The following is a 13,743-nucleotide window of genomic DNA, read 5'->3' as shown; positions in this document are numbered from 1 at the left end:
GAATATAATTGATCTCAAATAAAGCTCCCTAAGGAGATTGAGGCAGCTGGAAGGGTTGTGTTAGATGTTTGTGGACTGTTACAGAATATTTTATTTTTGTTTATTTTATTCAAATGAGGATGTAAGCCACCCTGAGAATAAAGTCCTCTCACCCGGAAAAGCAGGGAGAATCACCTGTGCACAGATTTGCCACTCTGATGGGTGGCTTGATCATTTTATCCTCAGGCATTCTTCTTCTGTACTCTGAGATTCAAAATTCCCCCTTGGGAGGGTATTCCCTACTCAATTTTGGTTTGTTTGGAATATTTTATACCTGTTTTTGCCTTGTTTTACCAGTTTAAGAGAGGTTTTTTGTTACTTGTCATGGGAAGTACAATAATGCCTCCTCCATCCCCGTCTCCCGATATTAGTCCTGTAAAATTTACCTAATAAGAAAAGAGTTTTTGCTGATGTGTTTAAGTCGAGGACGTTGAGATAGAGCGAATAACCTGTATTATTCAGATGGGCGCTAAATGCAGTCGCAGTTTCCTGCGAGAGAGAGGCAGAGGTAGATTAGACAGCTGGTAGAGGAAAAGGGGACGTGAAGATGGAGACAGATCGAAGGGATGAGGCCAGAGCCAGGGGTTGGCAGCTGCCACCAGAAGCAGGAAGAGGCAAGGAACAGTCCTCCGCTAGAGCCTCCCGAGGGACTGCAGCCCTGAAACACAGATTTTGGCGCCACAAGAATCCAATACACTTACAATTAAAATATTTGTGATTAATATAGAGACGAGAGTCAAACTGATCTGTCTAATGCCAAGGATCTGTTTTAGCAAATGATCTGTCAGAGGAGATACGATACAGACAATATTGGGGAAAAAACCGTGTTTATATTCCATCAGTTTTTACAATGTATTTTCGATCAGTTAAATAAATTGATAATCTGAGGGTTGAATTTAAACCCAATACTGTTTAAAACAGTTTTCTCTCTCTCTCATATAACATATATAATATAATATATACATATATATGTGAGATTGTGTGTATGCATATATGTATAATTGTGTGTATTTTTATGCATTTTTAACATCTTCCCTTGTTTCTGACACAGAGCTCCATGAGGCTCACAAAATTTTTTGGAAGAGAAGGAACATTTAAGGGCAAGAAGGTTATCTTCTTTAGCGTCATACTTATTTGGCTTTATCAGTAATATATTTTAAAATTGCACCATTACTTTTATGTCCCTTTTGTATTTCAATCTTCTGTTTTATTTTGTCTCTTACTATTCAAATTACAGTTCTCACTTGCCTCAAAATTTGCAGCTTTCCAGATCTCTAAGAGATCAAAAGAGTACTGTATTTGTTTATATCTAAACGTTGCTTTCTCAGGTACCCCTTTCTCAGTGCCTCTCAAAATGTTTGAAGCACGCCTCAAATTCTGCAGCACAGATATGAATTAGAATACATTTATACCGAATAGAGGAGCAAGATTCACACAACTTCATTTCATTAAAATACACATACACAAACTGATTTTGATGAATTTTCATTAGATATTTTAGCATATATTTATTAATTACATTTCTGAATAAAAATTTGGAGGACATCTAAGATTAAATTTGAAGACTCAACTTTTATGTAAATTTTTTCTAACTTATGGAGTACATACAAATACATTGAAGACAAGCTAAAACACTTCTTATATTTAATTTGTGGGAAAATACAATGCTAAATAGGCTCACAAAATGACATAAAGTTGTGGTTAAAACAAATTGTGTATTTTATGTTCCTATTACTTATTTTTTTGCAGAAATTAGTATGCATTTGTGCTTTTATTAATAATACCACTTTTATATTTTTGCATGTGTTTTTTAAAATTTGGCATGTAATGATTCCAGCCTCATTGCCTCTTTCAGGTTTCTATTTCTTGAACATGTCAAACATATCCCTTTCAGAGCCATTTCAATTGCTATTCCCTTTATCTATCTTCTCCAAGCCTGCCTCTCTCTCTGTTCCCCTGTTATTAAAATGCCATTTGACCCCAAAGATCTTCTCTGAACAGTCTGTCTAAAATGCCCTTCAGTACACTCTAGGTCCTTATCACTGTTCTATATGTTTTCATTTTTCACCATGTAACATGTTATATATTTGGTATTTTTTTTACAGTCTTTGTCCTCATACCCTTCTACCCACCATTCCCTACCCTGTGATGATGATTAAATGAGTTAATAAATGTAAATCACTCAGAATACTTCACACAACATAGCAAATACTTGATAATTATTATTATTGATCTGCACTGAACATTCACCTGTTGGGAACTGGTATGTTTATGCTAATTAAAAAAAAAAAAACTTGAACTACCACTAAGGTAGTTGAAAATGAGCAGACGTACTGAGCTCATAGGTACACCACCACCACTTCAATCTCTAAAATGCCCTTCCTTTTCCCAGACCTCCTCACATGCATCAAACAAAGTGGCCAAGGAACCTTTTTCTGTGATAAGGTTGAGGTCGATTTTGATGGATCAGTGCTCAAATAGAATATTAAGTATTTGGTATCGTTTCAGTTGCTGTTGTGAATAATGTTCAATTATTTACAATTATAACAATATTGAATATTATTTTATGGTAATCTTTAATCAAGTAACCATGAAAAATTATTTTATTAATTAGTAAGTTTCATCTGTAGATTCACTTAGATTTTTTTGGTGATATTCAATAACTTCAGTTAAGGACAATTTTAACTTCTTCACTGATTCATATATTATCTACTCAACCAGTTCATTCACTTTTGGGTCAGTGGGTTAGCTACAATTTTAGTAAAATATTTACTCAGATCATTGCTAGGAAACACGTTTCTCTTTTTCTTGACTTCAAGAGTTGTGATTCTAAGGTTTCATCTTTAAAAGTTCTTATGTAGGCTCTTGAGTGATTCACTTGCGTTCCTACATGGTACTAATGCTCACAGTAGAATATTCAGTTTTATTGGATGATTTCATCTACATCTTTTGAAACAAGCATACTATTCTCTCCTATTTTCTGCTAAAATATGAAATCAAACCAACCTTGCTTTACTTGATATTCTTTCTGTATATACATGTACACACTTGGCTGAATTCAACATTCCCATAGTTTATTTAAGGATTTTGTATCTATATTTATAAGTGAAATTATTTTAATGTTTCTTTTTTGGCTTGGGAATAATTATTTCATTGGCCTTGTGAAAAAAGTCATTCGGCTTTTCCTTTTTTTCTTTCTCAAAAGCTGTGTGCATAATATTGAGATACTGTATTTTGATTGCTGTGGTTTTTTTAGGTTGTTAATACTTACAAATAAAATCTTGTAAGCTTGAATAATTTTGAGTGATGGTAGTAGAAAGTTGATTTTGATTTGAAATTTAATGTATAATGTCCGGCGCTGCCCCGCTCGGTCCCCGGTTCCCGGCCGGCGAGGGGAAACAGGGAAGGAGAGAGAGAGATGCAGACTGCGCGAACTAACCTGGTCATGAATCACGACTCGAACCACACGGCAGTTGTGAAAGCAAGCCCTTTACTACAGCTAGATGAACATTCTGTGTTACTGGTTCCCACACGGGGCACGGCGCCTCGTGGGAGAGCAGCCTCGATGTGGCCGTCAGGCACGGCTCCTTGTGGGCTGTCTCACCCTACCCCGTCCGGGTAAGACCTTTTATACACAATTAACAACCAATAAGCTTCTAGGCTAGTATCGCGTATACAGGATTTCGATTGGTAGGAGCGGGTGGCGGATACATGCGTCAATATGCGGAAACAGGATGCAGGCGCCATCTTGGCTCACTCGATGGGCGGGGGTAACTCTAGAGCAGGCTGCAGCGCATACGCTAGGCCCGATTCGGGAGGCGGCTTTCCACATCTCCCCCTTTCTTATTTATTTTTGACCCAGTGTCTCCAGTGATGAGCGTGCTCCCGTGAACCCAAATGGTTCACAACCTCTTTGGTGCTTTGGGGAGTCTGGACTAGGCCTCAGCCATCCAGCGGCGGAGCCTCTAGCACCAACCAGAATGCTCACGTCATATGGAGACCGGAGAGTCCGTAAGCTGGAAGCAACGTGACTCTCCCTGCAGTGCTTTGCCTGGCAACTGGGGAACAACGACGGGGGCAGGAACAGCAGTAACCAGAGTCGGGGGTGTCACTAGGTGTCTCTGTGCAATGGCTAGGGTCCAGTCTGGCCACAACTAGGACTCTGCCCTAGAGACCCACCTGAGACAAAATTATGACTACTGGTGTCGCCTTTTACACCCGAGAAACAGCCATGCGATTCGCTACAAATTTTGCTCCAAAGCGCCCCACCTGAGGCGACCAGGAAGGGGTATGGTTAATAAATCGGTCACTATCGGGGGTAACAGAGGTGGGAGTCATAGCCATCATAGTGGTAACACGCAATTGCTGCTGCGCTTGAAACAGGCGTTCTAGCAAACATTTAACAACGACTAATCCCACCAATAATCCCACTGCAATGAGGATCCAATTAGTTAAATTGGGCCAAGAGAACCAGGAAGAAACACTGTGCAATAGTTTCTGTAGAACCTCGCCTAACCCGGAGAGATCGACTTTAACGGGTTTTAACTTGATCCTCCCAATTGTGTCTAAACTAGATTCCACCTGTTGGGAGAGATTAACAAATTCAGGAAAATATGACCTTTTCAGCCAATCAGAGACTCTGGAAATGCTTCCGGTCACGTTGGCCCTGACAGGAGTGACACAGAGTTTAACCGTAAGCCACCGGGTGTCACATGTTTGCTGAAGCACTCTCCAGAGTCCATCTATTTCCAGTCCAAGTTCATCTATCTCCGCTTGGAGTTTCTGAATGGCCTGGAAATTTAAGTTCAGCATCTGATTGTGGCGGCGTAGCACGTCTCGGGTAAGGTTGACCAAGCCATTTACCGTTTCCATCGTTATGGCGAGCTGCCGATCTGTCCATGCTTGTAGCACAGCCTGCCCGATCGTTGGGACAAACAAAGAGGAAGCTACACTGGCAGCATTCGATAGCCATTCTTTTATGCCTCTTGGACGCCTAGACTTAGAGAAGGGGATATTGTTAAGTGAAACAACTTGAGAAACAGGGCCAACCCAGTCGGTTGCCTTGACGGGGAGCCAGACATAACTTGGGCGATACACTAGGATAGCGGGGCGGCGAGGCATCCGGGTCTTTGGAACGGTTGCAGACTGTAGGAGCAAGCCCTGGAAGGAAAAGGCACCTTTGAGTCTCCTTTTTACTCAAGATCCCTTCACAAGACTGGCGGCTCTTCCCTGTAACGTTAAGAAATTCAAGCAAGACTCCCTTACTTAACTCGCCATTACCAGTTTCACAAGTAGCATTCGCCGCAACTGTGGTGTTGACAACCTTGACAGAGAGGTTAGCAAAAGAGAGGATCAGTGTGTCATTGGTGAGGGGGAAGGACTCGTTGAAGCTTGTGGAGGAAATATAGTTAAAAAGGCAGATTAGAAGGATTGCTATAGGAGAGCAAAGAACAGAGTTACCGATCCTCTTTTTGGGCAACCGCGGGGTGGTCAGTCCTACTATTATCGTCTTGTCGGTCGTCGCCATCATCAGCAGGGTCGGAGGCTTGGTCTAATGGTTCAGGTTGTATATTCGTTGGCGTTTCTGACAGCTGTTCCTTGGCTTCTTCAGGTGATGTCACGGTTCTCACCAGTCTTTCCGGAACCCACACTGGTTGACGTCCTGGTTCCTGGGGAAAAACACAAACAGAGCCTCTGGCCCAGCTGAGCACCGGGTCAGGGCCTTTCCACTGCCCCGACAGGACATCCTTCCAACGGACTAGACCTCTATGCGGAGGACTCGGGGTGGTGTGTTGCAGGGCAGGTGTCATTCCTTGTGAATTTTCGTTTAAAAAATTATATGTGAGCAAGGCTACAGACAGTCGAGCTTTTGGGGACAGGCCGTGGCCTATACCCTCTTTCTGTTTTTTAAGCAAGTCTTTGAGAGATCTGTGCGCTCTTTCAATGATTCCTTGCCCCTGAGGGTTATAGGGGATGCCATGTTTTAATTGGACATCCATGTTGTCACAAAATTTTTGGAAGGATTTACTAGTGTAGGCAGGCCCGTTATCCGTCTTTAACGTCTTTGGCTTACCCCAAGCTGCCCATGCAGCAAGGCAGTGTGCAATGACGTGGGAGACTCTTTCTCCTGGTTCAGCAGAGGCAAATAAAACTTGGGAGCATGTGTCCACCGACACATGTAAGTACTTGATCTTACCATACTCTGAATGATGAGTGACATCCATCTGCCAAGTATCCCCTGGGGTGAGACCCCTAGGGTTGACCCCAACCGAGGGGACTGCTCTCTGCTCTGCACAATTGTTGCAGGCTCGGACAATATCTCGAGCAGCTGCACGTGGTATGCTGAACCGCTTAGCTAGGGTACCTGCGTTGATGTGAAACTTGGCATGGAATTCTCGGGCTTGTTGATACGGTACCAGCGTCGGAAAGATGTGCAGCTGTCGAGTGGCTACATCTGCGCTATGGTTCCCCTGGGCCATAGGGCCAGGCAAACCTGTGTGGGCTCTAATATGGGTTATGTAAAAAGGGTGTTGCCTGGTCCATATAACCTCCTGTAGTTTGGCAAAGAACGTCCTTACTGTAGAGGAATGTTTAACAATGCCCACCGTTTCTAAAATTTGTACAGAGTTCACAACATAAGCAGAATCCGAGACGACATTTAAGGGCTCGGAAAGGCTTTCCAGGACTGCAATGATAACCTGCAGTTCTACCCATTGAGGCTTTTGTGGTTGGAAGAGCACTGTTTTAGGAGTGTCCCCCTCCACACAATACGCCCCTGTTCCAGAGCTGGAGCCGTCCGTGTATACGGTGGGGGCGCCTGCTAGTGGCCTAGGAGAGGTTACTTTGGGAAAAATCACTGGGTGCCGGGTGACAAACTGCAAGAGAGGAGCCTTAGGGAACTGATTGTTAATGGGACCAAGAAATGTACACCGGAGAATGGCCCATTGATCTATGCATCCGGTGAGTATCTCAAGCTGCTGGGAAGAATAAGGCACCCTGAGATTTTTGGGCTGCTGACCGAAATGCTGCACAGCCCTTTTAATGCATTCTAGGGCCAAGTCTGCAACCGCTGTAGGATAGTGCTCTAGGACTTTTTTGGGGGAAACTCCAGGGTGGACCCAGAGCAGCGGCCCCCGCTGCCACAGTACCGCAGTGGGCTGTAATTCTGTCGGCAGCACGCAGGCTTCAAAAGGCTCATCAGGGTCTATTCTCTTCAATGCAGCGCCACTGAGCGCCTGTTCCACCTGGCATAGTGCTCGCCTTGCCTCTGGAGTGAAGCTTCGAGGTGAGTTTATATTAGAATCCCCCTTCAACAGGTCGAACAAAGGTGTTAGTTTGACATTGGGTATTTTTAGGTATGGACGGATCCAATTGATATCCCCCATGAGTTTTTGTAGATCATTGAGAGTGTGTATATTGTCTAGCCTGAGAGACACCTTTTGGGGGGAAACATGAGTGGGTGCGACTTTCGCCCCCAGGAAAGTGGTAATGTCAGTCATTTGGATTTTTTCAGGGGCAATCTCTAGGTTAGCTTCTCTAAGACTAAGGACTAAATGTGACAAAACTGTTTTAAGAAGATCTGTGTCTCTATGGGCTAAGAGAATGTCATCCATATAATGGATGATTTTCACTTGAGGGAACTGCTGCCGAGTGCTAGCTAGCTTCGCAGCGACATACAGCTGGCACATGGTAGGACTATTAGCCATGCCTTGGGGCAGGACTGTCCATTCAAAGCGTTGACAGGGCTCCTCTTGATTACTAGAGGGCACAGTAAAGGCAAACTTAGGGGTGTCTTCAGGGTGGAGCGGAATAGAAAAGAAGCAATCTTTCAGATCTATGATGAAAATCGACCAGTGCTCCGGTAATGCCGAGAGGAGGGGCAGTCCCATCTGAACGGGCCCTAAAGGCTCCATGCAATCGTTAATAGCTCTTAGATCATGTAGCAGTCTCCATTTACCAGATTTCTTTTTTATTACGAATATAGGGGTGTTCCACGGTGACGTGGAAGGGGCGATATGGCCCTTTTCTAGTTGTTCTGATACTAGGGCGTGCAACGCTGCAAGTTTTTCCTGTGGCAAGGGCCACTGAGGCACCCACACCGGAGCCTCGGTTTTCCATTTTAGTTTTATAGGTGTGGGTGGGAATCTCTCCTCAGTGGCCCCTATGAAAAACCCAAGCCTCGTCTGTCAGACTTGGGGGCAGCTTGTATAGGCTCCGCACGTCCGTGCAGTGAAGCTCCTAAACCCTTGCCGGGGGTATACCCCATTTCTTTTAGCAGTCGCTTAGAGGTTGGGGAGTAGCCGCTAATTAAAGTAACGTCCATTTGGGTCAGAATGTCTCTTCCCCACAAAGACACAGGCAGGGCTAATACATAAGGCTGGAAACTGCCTTGGTGTCCTTCCTCATCGGCCCAATGAAGGGCAGCTGCACTGAGCATGGGCGCTGAAATTTGGCCTATTCCTCTAATGGGCTCTTCCGCCCTGCTCGTTGGCCAGGTGGGGGGCCATTCTTGTTGTCTTATGATAGACCGATCGGCCCCTGTATCGAGCAGGCCCAAGAAAGATCTGCCTTGCACCTTAATGGTTAGCATAGGTCGAGACTCCAGGGACATATGGAGTCCCTCAAAAATCGCTCCACTGGATCCGAACCCTTTTTCCCCTCTCTGTCTGATTCTGCTTGGAAAGACTGCATGTAAGCTGGGTAAGAGCAGGAGCTGCGCCAGCTTATCACCTTCTGCAATGACTAAGGTGCCCCGCTGAGATTGAACCATAACTTGGGCACGGCCTGTGAAATCTGAATCTACAAGTCCTGGTATAACTGTTAATCCTTTCAGGGCCGTGGATGCTCTTCCCAATATGAGCCCTACAGTACCAGCCGGTAAGGGCCCCTTGAAGGAGGTCCCTACTAACTGGACACCCATGGAGGGGGTTAGTACGAGTCTGGAGGTGGCACAGAGGTCCAGTCCTGCTGAGCCGGGGGACGCACGAATTTGATCGGATCCTGTGTTGTCGAATGGCATGCAAGGGGGTCCGTCGAAAGGGCGGACCCCCTCTTCCCGTTTTTTGGAATCTGCTCGGGGCGGCCAGAGAGGCGTCTACCCTGCGCATCGAAAACCGATTTACAGTCTTCTGTGCGGTGGGGGCCTTTGTGGCAACGGCCACACGGCCTGGTTGCTGCACCTGGTTCGCCAAACCGTTGAGTGGCAGGGGGTTGACGTCTATTGGGACAATCTCTCTTAAAGTGCCCTGATTGGCCACAGCCATAGCACCCGTTAGACTTTGCCCCTAAGGTTCTCGGGCTTTTTGTAGCCACCTGTAGGGAGCTGGCTAGCATGGCAGCTAGACCTGCATTAGTTAAAGGGCTGCCAGCATCTCTACAGAGCCTGACCCACTCTGTCAAATTTTTTGCTCTGTTTTGTGCCAGGATAACTTTGCACTCCTTGTTGCACTGCTCAAAAATCATTTGCTTAACCACAGTCTCTGCTACTCCTGGATCTGAGAAGATTCTCTCAGCTGCGGTTTGCATCCTGGCTACAAAATCCGCAAATGGTTCTGTGGGGCCTTGGTGTATATTGCTGAGTGAGGCCTGAGCCTCTCCCTCACCTGTTAGCTTTTTCCAGGCACCCACAAAACAGCGGAAGATCTGGGCATAGACCTCTTGTGGGAAACCCGTTTGGTTCTGGGCATGGGCGCCTCTCCCCAACAGCATGTCAGCATTCCACCCGCCACGTCTCCCCGCCGCATTCCTTGCGGCCTGCTCTTCAGCTAACTCCTCAAACCATGCTTTCCAATCTATGAATCGGCCTGACGGCAAGCAAGCACGGGCTAGCTGAAAAATATCTGCGGGTGTATGATTTAGAGCAGAGAGGTTCTCGATCATGTTCAAGGTATAAGGGGCATTGGGGCCATACTGATGGACGGCCTGCCTCAATTCCCTCAATAGTTTGTAATCATATGATTCGTGCCGATTGCCACCTTGGGGATTGATAATAACCGGGTACATTTCTGAGACTGGCTGCGGCTCAAGTGGCTGGTAGCCACCCAGCATGCCAAAAGGTCTAAATGTTGTGAAAGGGTTCCATCTCCAGAAATGTCTCCCACCACTACCTAATGGCAAAGGGTCCTGAGGGCCTGTATACTCGGGCGGGGGGTACGGCAAAGGTTGCCCCTCCCCTGACCGACCCATCGGGGTTTCCGGGTCTGGCAGCAAAGGATAATTACATTTACTGGGCATGGCCACTAGAGGGAGCTCTCGGCGAGGTCCTTTGGTGGGACCGCCCAAGGCGTCAGTTGGGAGCTGGGGTGTCCCTGGGGGTGCAGCGGTAGACATTGGCGGGGCGGAAGGCCGCACGGGTGTGGCGGGAGGCTCCTCCCACTCAATTAGCGAGGATGCTTCCGCCTTCTCGTCAGTATCGCTATCTGACTCTGAGTCAGAGTCACTGGACTCCGGCGGTTTGCCCTTACAGGAGCCGTCCGCTGACGAAACTGACTGGGTTTCTTGGAGCGCGCACCGTGCTTCTTGCAAGACAGAGGACGGGCTTAGGCCGGTAGCCGATTCTAGTTCAAGGACCGCACGAACGGTCTCCCATATGGGTACTAGAATCGGGTCCATACACACGCCCGTCTGGCGCGCTCGGTCTATGTCGCGACCGAGCTTCATCCAAGAGGGTAGGCTAAGGCTGCCGGTGCAGGCAAACCAAGGGGCAAAAGTATCAACATCATCAAGAAAACGCTGAAGGGAGCTTTTCCTGACCGAGATACCCCGTTGTTTCAAAAGGTTCTTTAAGGGAGCTAAGAGAGGTGAACTTCCGGACTGCCCCATGATTGCAGTCGGCACTATACTTCAGTCACTCGGAGAGCTCTTCCGAGTCCCCCGGGGTCACCTGAAAACCCACGGGCCCTAACTATCATGTAATAAGACGCACTCACCTTCTCGCGTTGATCAGGCGCGGGAAGTCCGCCGTAAGCTCGACGCGCAGCGCTGCTCTCCTCACAGAGGGACCGTCGAGAGCGAGGCAGGAGGAGGAGCTTCCCCGTACGGGCCACCACTTGTCCGGCGCTGCCCCGCTCGGTCCCCGGTTCCCGGCCGGCGAGGGGAAACAGGGAAGGAGAGAGAGAGATGCAGACTGCGCGAACTAACCTGGTCATGAATCACGACTCGAACCACACGGCAGTTGTGAAAGCAAGCCCTTTACTACAGCTAGATGAACATTCTGTGTTACTGGTTCCCACACGGGGCACGGCGCCTCGTGGGAGAGCAGCCTCGATGTGGCCGTCAGGCACGGCTCCTTGTGGGCTGTCTCACCCTACCCCGTCCGGGTAAGACCTTTTATACACAATTAACAACCAATAAGCTTCTAGGCTAGTATCGCGTATACAGGATTTCGATTGGTAGGAGCGGGTGGCGGATACATGCGTCACTATGCGGAAACAGGATGCAGGCGCCATCTTGGCTCACTCGATGGGCGGGGGTAACTCTAGAGCAGGCTGCAGCGCATACGCTAGGCCCGATTCGGGAGGCGGCTTTCCACAGTATAAAATTATTATTGCCTTATTCAACTATGTTATTGTTCTCAAGTCATTTTGACAATCCGCATTTTGTAGAAAATCATTCCTGTCACCTAAACTATCATTATTTTAGTTTAAAAGTTTTAGCATTCACTATGCTTTTTTTTAAATATCTGTTATCAGTATAGATATTCCATGAATGTTCATTTTGCCACTAATCCCATTTATTCTTATTATATCTATCTACCTACTTACCTATCAAATCTATATCATTTATACATCTATATATAGAAATATATAAAAATTTTACCTATTACCTGCAAAGAATATATCTGTATAAAATATGTTCCTATTATATCCCTTTATATCTTATTAATGCTTATTTTTAGACATAGTATATTTTAGTCATGTTGGAATTGAAATTGTTCATACATTTTTAAAGTGTCTTTGTTTTAAATTTTGGATTTCCCCCAGAATAAATATATTAGCAGCAGAAATTAATATTTACATAGAACAAAGATTTATTTAATAAAGTATTTTAGAAAATAATAAAAGCATTTTTCTTGAGCTTATTTCTGTAACTGTGAATTTATCCATTAATGAGCTTTCTGATATTTACTGATATTGGCTTACACAAATTTTTCCCTTTTCAAGCCATATACCTCAGAAAAATGTTCAGATCACCCCAATGCTATAAACATTAACAAAAAATTTTATATAAAAACAAATAAAAATCTCTAATTCATAGTAAGCAAATTTTCTATCGAAGGTGGTGTGGTGTCTTCTCGAAGTTGCCATGTACTGTTTCAGGTCCTCGTGGCTGCCTTAAATGCAGATCAGTGTTTATTTCCTTTCATGACTTTGTATATTTATATTCAATATACTTCATTCTGGCAAAATATAGTTTATTTCTATATTCTGTTGCTAGTTTTCTGTTTAGAAATGATAATTAGGTTATTTTTAAGCAAAAATTAAATATATATCCATTATACATGTATATGTTATAAACATATATATATTGTATATGTATATATACACTTTATATATATATCTATATAGACACATGTATAGACTATATAATGAAACTTTACTGATCAATATCCAAATAATAATAATACAAAGAATGGCAGAAACATTTCACAGTGAAAATATACAAACGGCCAATACATACATGAAAACTTGCTTAGTCTCATTTCTAATCAGGGAAATATGAATTAAAACCATAATGAAACACCATTCTCCTCCCAAAAGAATGACCAAAATTACAAAGACTACAATATGAAATGCTGTTGAGAATGTGGAACAACTGAAATTCTCATATATTTCTGACAGGACTTAAGGAAGGATGATAAATGAGAAAAAAAGAAAGACCAGTAAGATAAAAGGTATCATCCTGGTCATTATAGACTAATTACTGTACATATACTACCAATTATTTATTTTATTTTGTTTTATCTCCCTCCCCTCACTAGAAAATTATCTCTGTGAGAAATTTTAACTCTTTTTTTCACTGTTGTATTCCCAATGACTAGAGAGGTGCTTGCTATATAATAGTCACTTTTTAAGTGATTTTTGAACAAAGGTTGTGTGGTAACTTAGAATGTGCCATTTGGAAAAGTTTGTCTTTTAAGACATATGATCATGGCTTTGTGACCATCAATATCTGTATTTTTATTGTTATTTCACACACATGATTTAAACACAAGACTTGTCTTTCTGTGCGATTCACAATATGGCCAAAGTAAATTATGAGATGGCATCTGGACCATTTGTTATAATATTTTTAAAAAATCTGAATATGCAGATATTTTATCTTGTTATAGTATTTTTAAAAATCATGAATATGCAGACATTTTATCAAGGCCCTTAATTATCCTTAGCAAGTGTTTTCAACATGAAGACAGACTCTTTTTAGTCACATATTTGGAATTTTATGGCTATCCATATACTATTGAACATTTGGAGAAAATTTCATACCACAGGACATGCAAGGTTATAGCTCAACTGGGACATAAACACAAACAAGAATAAATCACCCTAATCAGGGGGAGCTTGACTTAAGATATCAGGGCTACCCCTCTGACCCGTGGTGGATTAATCACACCTAAATCATCTGGCCAAAATGGAAGAGATTAATTTGGCTCAAAGCAAAGCCTAGGCATTATCAATGGGAGAATGGAAAAAAAAATGATGCTAG

The sequence above is a fragment of the Choloepus didactylus genome, chromosome 2 (assembly GCF_015220235.1).
Source record: "Choloepus didactylus isolate mChoDid1 chromosome 2, mChoDid1.pri, whole genome shotgun sequence".
Taxonomy (NCBI): domain Eukaryota; kingdom Metazoa; phylum Chordata; class Mammalia; order Pilosa; family Megalonychidae; genus Choloepus; species Choloepus didactylus.
The sequence above is the reverse complement of the archived record's forward strand: the minus strand, read 5'-3'. Positions refer to the sequence as shown.